This window comes from Narcine bancroftii, chromosome 7 (assembly GCF_036971445.1).
Source record: "Narcine bancroftii isolate sNarBan1 chromosome 7, sNarBan1.hap1, whole genome shotgun sequence".
In the NCBI taxonomy this organism is placed as follows: Eukaryota; Metazoa; Chordata; class Chondrichthyes; order Torpediniformes; family Narcinidae; genus Narcine; species Narcine bancroftii.
The window spans coordinates 179,448,128-179,461,035 of record NC_091475.1 but is presented as its reverse complement, the minus strand read 5'-3'; the positions used below and the strand labels follow the sequence as shown (position 1 = coordinate 179,461,035).

General features: G+C 40.5%; 1 protein-coding gene across 4 annotated transcripts in view; it reads right to left on the bottom strand.

The window, feature by feature from the left end:
• LOC138739455 (microtubule-associated tumor suppressor candidate 2-like) overlaps positions 1-12,908 on the bottom strand; it is a 382,132-nt gene that overhangs the window by 169,333 nt on the left and 199,891 nt on the right. The window lies entirely within an intron of this gene.

Genomic DNA, 12,908 nt, shown 5'->3' with positions numbered 1-12,908 from the left:
AATATTGACTGCCACCTCCTGACTGCAAGAGGGATGGATGGGGCTGAATTTGTCAGGTGTGTTCAAGAAAGATTCCAGATACTGTATGTGGACTGGCCGATGAGAAGAGAGGCCATACTAGATCTAATTTTTGGTAATGAACCTGGTCAGGTGGGAGACCTCTCAGTGGGGAAGCATTTTGGTGAGAGTAACCACAATCTCCTCAGGTTTAGCATAGCTATGCATAAGGATAAAAGCAGACAAAATAGGAAATTGCTTAATTGGGGAAGGGATAATTATGATGGGATGAGGCAGGAACTAGCGAGAGTTAATTGGAAACGGATGTTCACGGTGAAAGCACAGATCTAATGTGGAGGAAGTTTAGGACCATTTGTGTTGGGTTCAGGATAGGTTGTCCCACTGGGACAGGGAAAAGGTGATAGGAAAGGGAACCATGACTGGCATAACAGGGGAGGCAGCTAGTCAAGAGGAAGGAGAAGCATACATTAGATATAGGAAGCAGGAAACAGGAAGGGCTCATGAGAAGTATATGGTAGCCAGGAAGGAGCTTAAGAAAAGACTTAGGAGAGCTCAAAGAGGGCATGAGAAGGAATTAGCATGTAGGATTAAGGAGAACCCAAGGTGTTCTATGCATATGTGAAGAACAGAAGGATGACGAGAATGAAGGTGGCACTGCTAAAGGAAAAAGAAGGCAACACATGCCTGGAGCAGAGGAGGTTGGGGAAGTCCTAATGTAAATGCTTTGCTTCAGTATTTACAAGAGAAAAGGTCCTTGATCAAAGTGAGGTCAGAATAGAACAGGCTTGCGTACTGGATAATGTAGAGATTAAGGAATAGAAAGTGTTGGATCTTTTTAAAAACATCAAGATTGTTAAGTCCCTGGGGCCAGATGTAATATATCCTAGATTTTTTTGGGAAGTGAGGGAAAAGGTAGCTGGATCAGTAGCTATGATCTTTGAGTCTTTTTTGGCCACAGGGAGGTGCATGCTCTGGCAAATGTAGTTCCCTTGTTTAAAAAAGGTAATAGGGAGAATCCTGGGAATTAAAGACCAGTGAGTTTTCTGTCAGTGGTGTACAAACTATTGGAGAGGATTCTTACAGTCTACTCAGGGATAGTCAGCATGGGTTGGTGAAGGGAAGGCCATGATTCATGAGTCTAATTGAGTTTTTTGAGGAGGTAACAAAAGAAATTGATGAGGATAGGGTGATAGATGTGGTCTATATGAATTTGAGAGACTCGTTAGGAAAGTCACAAGGCATGGGATCTGTGGTACTTTGGCTGCATGGATAAAAAATGGGCTTGCAGGTAGAAAGCAGAGAGTAATAGTGGAAGGAAATTATTCTGCCTGTAGGTCAGTGGAATACTGCAAGGATCTGATCAGGGACCCCTGCTCTTTGTCATTTTTATAAATGACCTGGATGAAGAGGCGGAAGGATGGGCAGATGATATGAAGGTTGGAGGAATTGTGGATGGAGCTGAAGGTCATAGAAGGATACAAGAGGATACAGACAGGATGTAGAGTTTGGCGGAGAATTGACAGCTAGAGTTCAATCCAGCTAAGTGTGAGATGATGGATTTTGGAAGGACAAACCAGAAGGCTTGACAGGGTTAATGGTTAATTACTTAAGAATGTGGATGAGCAGAGGGATCTTGGGGTCAAAATCCATGCATCCCTCAAGGTTGATAAGATAGTTAAGAAGGTCTATGGGATGATGGGCTTCATTAATAGGGGATTGAGTTCAAGGGCAGAGAGGTCATGTGGCAACTCTACAAATCTCTGGTGAGACCACATTGGAGTATTGTGTTCAGTTCTGGGCACCTCATTATAGGAAGGATGTGCAAGCTATGGAGAGGGTGCAGAGGAGATTTACCAGGATGTAACCTGGAAAGGTAAGGTTAGCAGAGATAGGACTTTTCTCTTTAGAGTGTAGAAGGATGAGAGAGAGGTCTACAAATGTAGTTCCCTTGTTTAAAAAAGGTAATAGGGAGAATCCTGGGAATTATAGAACAGTGAATTTTCTGTCAGTGGTGTACAGAGAGGCAGAGATAGGATGGATAACCAGCACCTGTCTCCCAGGACAGGAATAGCAAACACCAGAGGACATGTGAAGGGTGGAGGGTGGGGGGGGGGGGGGGTGTGGGAGAAGTTTTGGGAGACATCAGGGGTAAACTCTTTTTAAAAAAAAACACAAAAAATTGTGGGTGCCTTGAATGCCTTGCCAGAGATGGTGGTCGAGGCTGAAACATTAGGGGCATTTAAGAGACTCAGGCACATGGACTGAAGAAAAATAGAGGGTAACAGGGTAGGGAGGGTTTAGTACCTTTTTTTAATGAATATATGTTTTGGCAGAACATCGAGGGCCAGAGGGCCTGTACTGTTCTATATTCTATGTTACTTTGGGACCATAGTAAAAAGATGAAAACTGCTCAAAGACACACTGATTCTTGCTGGGAAATTGTATTGATCTTTCCTGCTTTTGGAGACCAAATATCAAAGATTGATGGAAATCCAGCTCCCTGTGGTTAATTCACATTAATACAGCAGCCTCTACAAGAATGGGCAAGGCCAATGATGGCAAAACAATGGTCATTCCATTAGAGAACGTCATTGACAGTTCAACTACTGCATGCCTGACAACAATAGCATTCCATTAATGTAAGACTGGATTCAGATAATTAATTTTTCTTATGGATACAATATTGCCTATCTGACCATAAATTATTAATTATGTGCAAGTTTGGAGGACTGTAATGCTTGCCTAATATTGTATTAAAAGCACATTGCTGGAGAAATTCAGGAGGTCAAAATTTGACCTTGCAAGTCAAGCTCACCTCCCAGTGGAAAAGCAAATAAAAGGAAAACACATGAACAACTGATACAGACAGAAATAAAGTAACCTGAAGAATCAATGTTGAGTCCCAAAGGCAGCAATGTGTCTAAACGGATGAAAGGAGGAATGATTGGTGGGAAAAAAGTCTGGACAAGGGAGTCATAAAGAGAATGGTCCCCCATTCTCAAGTAATGCAACACTTATCCTTTCACCTCTTCCCTTCCCATATCCAGGGCTCCAAATAACCTTTTCATGTGGCAATTCATCTGCACTTCATCAGATCTAGTACACTGTATTTGTTGAGAATATAGACTCCTCTACACTAGAGAAACAAAACACAGATTGAGTGAATCTTGTACTCTTCTTTACTAGGACTGCTGAACAGCAGTGGCACGAGGACAAATACTGTCCTCCTGAGAAAGGATAACAGGTGGGTGATTTGTGAAACCAATGACATTACTCTGCACAAGAAAAGAAAATAGGAGTAGGCCCTTCAAGCTTATCCCATCATTTAATGTAATAATGATTGTTCTCTGCTGGCCTCAATTCCGCTTCTTTGTCATTTCTCCACACCTCTCTATTTCTTATTTGGTCAAATATTTATCGGCTTCTGCTTTAAATACTTCACATGATCCAGTTTTCACCAGCTGCCAGGATAGAGAATGCTAAAGACTCACTACCCTCTGCAAAAGGAAATTTCTACATACTTCCATTTTAAATGATTGGCCCCTTATCTGCTAGTCATGTCCACTTGTTTGAGATCCTCCTGTTGGTGAAAGTATTTCAACATTGAATCTATCTGAGAATGCCATCTTCTACACTCCAAGGAATATCACCACAAACTATTTAGTTTCTCTCAGTAGGAAGACTCTCATCCCAAGAGTTAGCCGGCTGAATCATCTTTGTACTGCCTCCATGTTGCAAAATCTATTTTTTTGGGTAATGAGACCCAAAAAATATTCAGTATTCTAGATAAGGCCTTCAACAACCCCACGCATCATTGCCACAATGGTTCCTTATTTTTACACTCCAATCCCTTTGCAATGAAGGGATATAATTTTACTTTTTAAGTACCGGTACTTGTTGGATCTAGCTTTTTGTATTTCACTCACTTACAAATAATAATCTGCCTTTTCATATTAATCTCCATCTGCTAGTTTTTTTTTTGCCTACTCACTTAATCTATATCCCATTGCAGAATTACAATATTCTTATCATAACATCCTCTTCCACCCATTTTCGTATCATTGGCGAATTTGGAAATCTTACGCACTGTTCCTCTATCTGACTCATTTATGTAAATAGTGAACAATGTGGGCCAAGAACTGTGGCATCCGTCTGAAAAGGACCCATTTATTCCAACTCTAATCAATGGGTAGTTGCAAAAACTAAGCCGTTTTGCACCCAGAAATCTAAAGTAATATTAACATTAGATTGGCTTTGTTCAGCAGCAGTATAAGCTTCGGTAGCTCATCGATCATTATCCAGCCTGTAATCCCCAACCAGCATCTCCTCTTTCTGGTCAAGCAGTGTTTAGCAACCTACAGCAGATTCATTGCCCATTCAGCTGAGATCAGCTAACTCCGAAATAAGAGATTCTCTGAGTTCTCTGGACAATGACTGCATTGGGTCGATTGGGAAGGCCTTTCAAAAATTATATTTATTCTGTAGTATTAAATGTGCCCCGAATTGACATTTACTATCAGGGAAATAAATTTAGATGGAGGTTCTTGCCATATAATCTTTTTTTTTAAATGATGTACAGCTAAGTAACAGGCCCTTTCTGCCCACAAGCCTATACTGCCCAATTACACCCAATTAACCTACAACCCCCATACATTTTTAGAGGGTGGGATGAAACCAGAGCACCAGGAAGAAATCCATGCAGCTACATGAAGACTGTACAAACTCTTTACACACAGCTCCGGATTCAAACCCAGGTCACTGACACTGTAACAGCGTTATGCTAACCACTACACCAACTCATGCCAACCCAAATTTTCTACACATGCCAGATCATAGCTCACTATATTAAATAAACCACTTAAAAGTTCTTTTAAACAATATTTTAAATCTTATTTCCTCTGGTTACTATCCCTCAGTGAAGAGTATGTTTTCTACTTATTTTTGAAAACCCTTCAAGATTTTGGTCACCCTCTCCTTAAAATACCCTTCATCCTCCTCCCGGCACGAGAATGAGAGTTTAAAATCTCAAAAACAAAAACTTAAGGTACTTGAAAGGATAACACACACCACATACAACTTCATTGGAAACAATTGGCAAGTTAAAAAACTGTTTTAGAAAATATATTACGTCAACCAAAGAATTTGTATGTTGGCATAATAGTTGCATTTACTGAAATTATACCTTATTTTTTCTTTAAGATGGAAAATTTCTAAAAAAGAGATATCTGGGCAATATTAGCAGTATCAAACAATAATAATAAAACAAGTCACATTTTAGGTCCTATGTAACTTGTCACTCACTGGAAAATTTCACTGGCAATGTCGGTCAACAATAAATTGTTGCCACATTTACATCAAGTGAGAAAGTTAGTGTAACAACTTCATTCATCCTGTACTACAAGATACACCCCCCCACCCCAAAAAAAACCCCTGATATTGCCAGATGTACTGTAACCCTAACCTTTCAAAATACATTAAGATTTAAAGCCACTTATTTGCTCTATTTCTTTAACAATTCTGTCAATCTTCAGTGGCTGTCATCCTATCTTAATTTAAGTCAGTCAAAGTGACCTTTCAAGTAAGAAACCAGACGTTCAGACAACCAAAGCTATGCTGCACAAGGCACGGTGCATGGCGTCGTTGATAAAAGCATGAACAGCTACGCATTGTGAAAGCAGCTAAACGGAAAAAAAATCAAAATACTAGAATTATCAGGAAGAAATGCTTCAGATGTTTTAGCAGATGATGCAGAGTCTTCAATTACAGGATCTCCAAAATTTCTAATATTATCTGTTGCACATCTTGCCAAAGGCACAGCACAGCACAGATGTTAGAGGCCCACCTACAACCAGGGGAACAGTAAGTCATCACTGCAGATAGTAAACGTACAGCAAGAGGGAGACAATATATGACACAAAGACCCATGTGCCTGTAATCCATTAGCAGTCTTCTCCACAATTGCCATGGATACCTATCCTGTGATCTGTTCAATAAAACAGTATGTGTTAATGAGTGAAAACACTGAAAGATTATGTGTCTGCTTTCATGATGATTCTAGTGCAATGTTCTGAGGTTAGATGATGTTATGTACACATTTAAGTAAGAATTATTTCCATTTTAAATGCTAAGAACAAATTCTTTGAGAGCATTTTACTTCTTTAATGGTGTGATAATCTATTAAAAGCCATTGATGTTACATTAAGTATCAAAATGAAAATACATATTCTGGAGAATGTCACTAAACAGATGGTCTGGGCTGGTAATGCTCAGGGAATCGGAATGAAGATATCTGTAGCGCTGCAATATGACATTCCTGATAATCTATAATTCCAGTTAACCCACTGATTTTTCCAACTGCAGCAACATTTCATTCTTGTGATCTACTCCAATCATTTTAATGGCATTTAATACATGAGCTGTTGACATATCTCTCCTGAGATGCTCATTAACCCCATAAAAATGAGGTGCTATCCCACCCAGCAAATAAATACAAGCATAAGTGTCCAAAGTCATTACCACTCAGCTGCTGAGATTGACCTCCCCTGTGGACTTTCAGACCCCAAATCCTTTGGAACTGGCAGATCTGAAGAAAATAAACATTTTACTGTTCAAGAATAACCTCAACAAATTATGCAAATCTTGGAAACACGCTTGCAGGCATAAAAAACGATATGGGATGAATAACGGGTACTGTTAAGTGTACTTATGATGTACTGCACATCATTAAAATTTCACCTACTTTATTGAAGTGAGATGTTTAGGAAGCAAATTTCCACATTTCATGTCCTAAAATACCAAGTACATATCATCACCATCAGATACAAAATAGAAATTACACAACCATTGGATAGTGAGGATGAGATGTTATGGAAACTTTCTGAGGTAAGGGAGATAGAAATAAACTGAAAGTATAAGTAATAAAATCATAATTTGTTCCACATTGGATGATTTGCATTGGAAGCGATGCAGAAAAGTTAATTAAATTGATTCCTAGGAGGAAGAGATGAAATTGTGTGAAGAAATGTTGAGCAGATTGAGCTGCACATTATATTCTGCAAAAGAGTCAACGTGTATATGAGTAGAGAGTGGAAAATGGAAGGGAGGCAGACACATGAGTCTGCCAACATCTGCAGAGGAAAAGAGGTGGTCAATGTTTTGGATTGCATCAAGACTGAGTGTAAAAGGGACATAGCCAGTACAAAGAAGTGAGGGAAAAGAATGAGGCAGGAGCTGACAAGCAATACATTGATACAAGTGGAGGGGCTGATTGGCAGATGGACCAGGGGAGGGAGGGATGGGAAATAGCAACGGAGGTTTGGAGGTGACACAACAAAGAAGTGCAGATTATGGACTCTTAGAAAGGAAGGCAAAGGAAGCTTAGGACAGATGGGAACAGCAGGGAAAGAGGATAAAGGGCCAAATGAGTTGACTGTCTGGGTAGATAGAATCAATTTGGATAGAGGAAAGAATTTGGGTACGAGGGCTGGCAGGGATTAGAAAGAAGGGTGTTGAGAGAAGGGGGTAGGTGGATCAATAGGAAAGTAAATGCTCAGGGGATGTGGGTTTACTGAAATTAGAGAACTCAATGTTCATGCCATTCGGTTGTATACAGCACAGGTAGAATATACTGAGTAATGTTCTTCTATCTTGTATTTGGCCTTACCCAAGCAGTGTGGGAATGGGGAGAGTAGTTAAGATTACTTGTGACTAATTCTATATGGCAATTGTGGACAATGCAGGTGATTGGCAGTTGCTCATGCTGCCTAGTTTGCACTTGGCCTTCCTGATGCAGAAGAGGCTAGATCAAGAGGAGAGGCAAGGTTGGAGGAGGTGCATTTAAATCACTGCTTTGCCTGGAAACAGTATTTGGTCCCTGAATGGTAGTGAGAAAAGTAATCTCGGGTTTCACCCCCCCCCCCCACCACTGCCTTGGATGGGAAAAATACTTGGGGGCACAGTGGATGATCAAAGCAAGGAGTCATGGAGAGAATTATCCCTGGTGTAAGCAGGAATGGAAAGGGTGTCGCTCACAAAACTAACTGAACGGCAGAGCGAGCTTGAGGGGATAACTGGCCTACTCTTCCTTCTCATTCCAATGTTCTCAGTTTTTGCTCCCTTCAACCAATTCCAATGAAAATTTTGAGCATTTAGTTTCCTTTTACTACCTCAAGTTGGCTCATATTATTAATGTTTCTCTTGCTTCATGTCCCATACTTTTTGTATCAGAAAAGTTTGAAGATGCAGTAAATACCAAAGTTTCATACATTGCTGATGTCCCCAATCTGCATTCTCCCCAATCAAATGCCCAGTCATCACTTCTAAAGAACTCTTCATCTCACTGTTTTCCAATCTGTCAATCTATTTCATAGAACACAGTATAGGAGCAGGTTCTTCAGTGCACCTGTCCATGCAAATCTCTCTTTCTTCTTCAAAGCCTATGAACATGTTGAAGATTCCCCCAGATAATATCAGGTGATGTTTATTTATGTTTCAAAATTCTCAAGTTCCTTCACAGCTACTTAGAAAATGACATTACTTATGCCTGTATGCTAACACTACAGTACATCAACACATGGGGATGTGTGGATAAGTGGGAAAGTAACATTCATGTACATTAAACCAAACAGTTTTCTTTAATGTTCAGGTGTATTTGAAACCATCCAAAAGTACACTTTGCAACCAAGTCTAGTTCAAGATACCTGATGTTGCATTTATTTGGCAGGCTGATTAACAACGTGGTTTGATTTGCCCCACATCTATAGGGTTATCTCAGAATCTCAGAAACCCCATAGTGCCCAATGGGCTCACAATGGCCTTTTCCCATGGGTAATGTTAATGACCATCTCAACAAAAAGGCTAAATACTGCCCTTTCCTCATGAACATCAGCATTGATGTTGTCACCACCGACAACAGCATTATCTGGACAAGCTAAGGAACAGTATGTTCATAGGAAAAGGTTAGTGGCTAAATACTCTGTGCAAGTAAAAAAAAAACTGGAGTTAGTGAAATTCTGTAATAAAAATGGAAAATGCCAGAAGAAAAACAGTGAAAAGAGAAACAGTAAATGTTTTCAGGTCTGAGACCCTTTCAGCAGAGAGACTGAACAGACTTTGTGAATGTCCACCACTATGTTCTCTACTCACTCTCCATCACTATATTCTACAACTATATAGACCAAAAGGCCACAAGATGTAGAAGTAGAATTTGACCATTCAGCCCATCAAATCTACGTCACTATTCAAATCAAGGCTGACATTTATTTTCTCAACCCATTCTCTTTCCTTCTCTCCATAATCTTTGACGCCCTTACTAATCAAGAACCTATTAACCTTCACTTTAAACGAAGCCAATGGCTTGGTCTTCACAGCCGTCTGTGGAGATGAATTCCACAGCATCTTTACCCATTGGCTAAAGAAATTTCACCTCATCTCTGTTCTATAGAAACACCCTTTTATTCTGAAGTTGTGCTCTCTGGTCTGAGACTTTCCTCTACACAAAACATCTTCTCCATGTCTACTCTATCTAGCCCTTTCAACATTTGGTAGGATTCAATGAGATCTCCCTCATCCTTCTAAACTCAAAGGTGCCTTGCTTTTAATTCCAGTCCTCTCAAAATGAATGCTAACATTGCATTTGGCTTCCTTATTACTGACTCAACCTGTAATTTAAACTTTAGGGAACTTTGCCCTCACATTCCCAAATGCCTTTGAATGATCACTTTCTGAATTTACTCCTCATTTAGAAAATAATCTACTTTATTCCTTCAATCCTTACATAACTATATACTTCCTACTCCGCATTCCATCTGGCACTTCTTTTCCCATTCTCCCTACCTGTTCAAATCTCTCTGCAGACTCCCGACTTCCTCGACACAACTTACCCATCCATCTATCTTCATCTCATTCATAGATTTTGCACAAAGCTATCAAATCCATCACACAAATCATTTATTTACAAGGTAAAAAGTAGTGGAACCAGCATTGACCTCTAAGGAACACTGCAAGTCACTGGCAGTCAGCCTGAAAAGGCTCCTTTATTCCCATTCCCTTCTGCCAGTCAGACAAGATCTACATTGCTAGATTACTGAACCTTTCCAAAATCTATTGCTTTTTCCTCAGTGGTGATTGTGAAAAAGACTTACACATACAAAGAACTGTTTCTACTCAAAATATTACTCTTATCTGTAACCTATAAATATAAATACATACTTCTTGCTGACAGTCATACCCTCAATATATTCAAGTGCTAGGACAAGGTGCAAGGTTGCACGACCTTTATTGCATGGTGTCCTCCAGGTTTCCCTTTAAGAACTGCTGAGATCCACTGAATAATTAAAAAACCTGAGCATAGTGAGTGATCAGTCTGACAAAAATTCTATCAGGCAATGCTAAAACAAGAATTAGACTGTGATTGACATAATATGCAAGAGGCTTAATGCCTATTTTAGAGAGCTGCCTGGGAAGCTCGTCTATTCAACACAGCAATAGATGCAAGACACGAAAATCTGTAGACAACATGGTTGAAGTAAAAAAAAACAATGCTGGAGAAACTCAGCAGTTCATACAACGTCCTTTATATAGTAAAGGTAAAAATACATAACCGACATTTCAGGCTTGAGCTTGAGCATCAAGGTACACTTTTGATTAGCTGAGTTTCTCCAGCGTGTGCTTTTACAGAAATAGATGCATCCGGCTTGCCATTGTAAAATTACATTGTTAGTCCTTGTCTGTCTGAAAAACACTGCAATGGAATCCACATTCTGAACTAAATTAAAGCTTTTTTTTGTAGATGGAGGTAGCATAAATAGCTAAATAGCATAAATAGCTGGACTTACCAGGGCTTGGTCTTAGAAAGGTCGGACTCGGGGTCGGAGGAGGCAGTGAGTCAGCGTCTGGTGTCGTGTGAGAGGAGTTAATTGGGTTAATTGGTAAGGGCTAATAAAAGGAGTAGAAAGGGAGGGTGCGGCCAGCGAGGAGCGGCGCAGTGAGTGAGTGGCCCAGTGAAGGAGTGGGGACCTGGGACTTTTGCTCGAGGGACTTCGGCGAGAAGGAGCTCCTTGTGTGGAAAGGTATCTTTGAAATAACATATTTATAGGAAGAAAGGAGGAAATGGAGTCAGTTGGGGTAGTTAAGTGCTGAGAAATGGCTGATGGAATTTAATACAGATAAGTGTGAGGTGTTACATTTCGGAAAGGCAAATCTAAATAGGTCATATGCATTAAATGGTAGGCTATTGAGATGTGCAGAGCAACAAAGGGATTTAGGAGTTGTGGTAAATAGTACCCTCAAGGCTGATACTCAGGTAGATGGTGTGGTGAAGAAGGCATTTGGAATGTTGTCCTTCATAAATCGGAGTATTGAATTCAAGAGTAGGGAGGTTATGATGAAATTGTATAAGGCATTGGTGAGGCCAAATTTGGAGTACTGTGTACAGTTTTGGTCACCAAATTATAGGAAAGATATAAATAAAATAGAGAGAGTACAGAGAAGGTTCACAAGAATGTTGACAGGATTTCAAGGTTTGAGTTACAGGGAAAGGTTGTGCAGACTAGGACTTTTTTCTCTGGAGCGTAGAAGATTGAGGGGGGGACTTGATGGAAGTGTTTAAGATTTTAAAAGGGACACAGAGTAAATGTGGATAGGCTTTTTCAATTAAGAGTGGGGGAGATTCAAACTAGAGGGCATTGTTTAAGATTGAAGGGGGAAAATTATAAGGGGAACATGAGGGGAAATTTCTTTACGCAAAGGGTGGTAGGGATGTGGAATGAGCTTCTGGCAGACGTGGTTGAGGCGGGATCATTGATTACATTTAAGGAAAGACTGGATAGACTGGAGGGGTATGGACCGGGTGCTGGTCACTGGGACTAGGAGGGTGGGGATTCGTTACGGCATGGACTAGTAGGGCCGAACTGGCCTGTTCTGTGCTGTAAGTGGTTATATGGTATCACAATTAATAATACAGGCCAGAAAACCACTAACCACCAATAGAATCAGTATCAGAATTTATCGTCATGAACAAGTCATGAAATTCAGTGTTTTTGCGGCAGCATCATAGAGCAAATATTCCTTCTATAACCATCTTACAAGAAGACTATAAAAAAGTAAAAATAATAGTGCACAAAAAGGAAGTGTCCATGCTTCATTGATTATTCAGAAATCTGATGGCAGCGGGGAAGAAGCTCTCCTTGTGCTGCTGAATGTTTGTCTTTTGGGCTCCTGTACCTTTTCCTCGATGGTAGAAGAGTGAAGAGGGCATGGCCTGGCTGGTGGGAGCCTGCTTTTTTAAGACACCGCCTCGATGGAGTGAAGTCTGGTGCCTGTGATGTTGAAGGCTGAGTTAATGACCCTCTTGTCCTGAGAGTTGACTCCTCCATACCAGGCAGTGATGCAGCCAGCCAGAATGCCCTCCATGGTACACCTGTAGAAGTTTACTAGAGTCTTCAGTGACATACTGAATCTCCTCAGACACCTCACTAAGTATAGCCACTGGCAAACCTTCTTTATGATTGCATCAACGTGGAAATGTGGAGGCTCCAGGACAGATCCTCGGAGATATAGATGGCTGTGATAATTCACTACGCAATGAGAAGAATCCCTGAAAACGACCCTGTGATAACTGTTTCTGAGGGTAATGTCAGAACATCATTCAAGAGGGTGAACCCTTGCAAGGCATCAGGCCCTGATGGCGTACCTGGCAGGGTATGGAACATCTGCTCTAACCAATTGCCAGTGTTCACGGATATTTTCAACCTCTCATTGCAGCAGTAAGAGGTTTCTACCTGCTTCAAAATGGCATCAATCATCCCAGTACCCAAGAAGAGCAGCATGAGCTGCCTCAACCACAACCACCCAGTAGCACTAAACCTCTATTGTGATGAAATACATGTGCC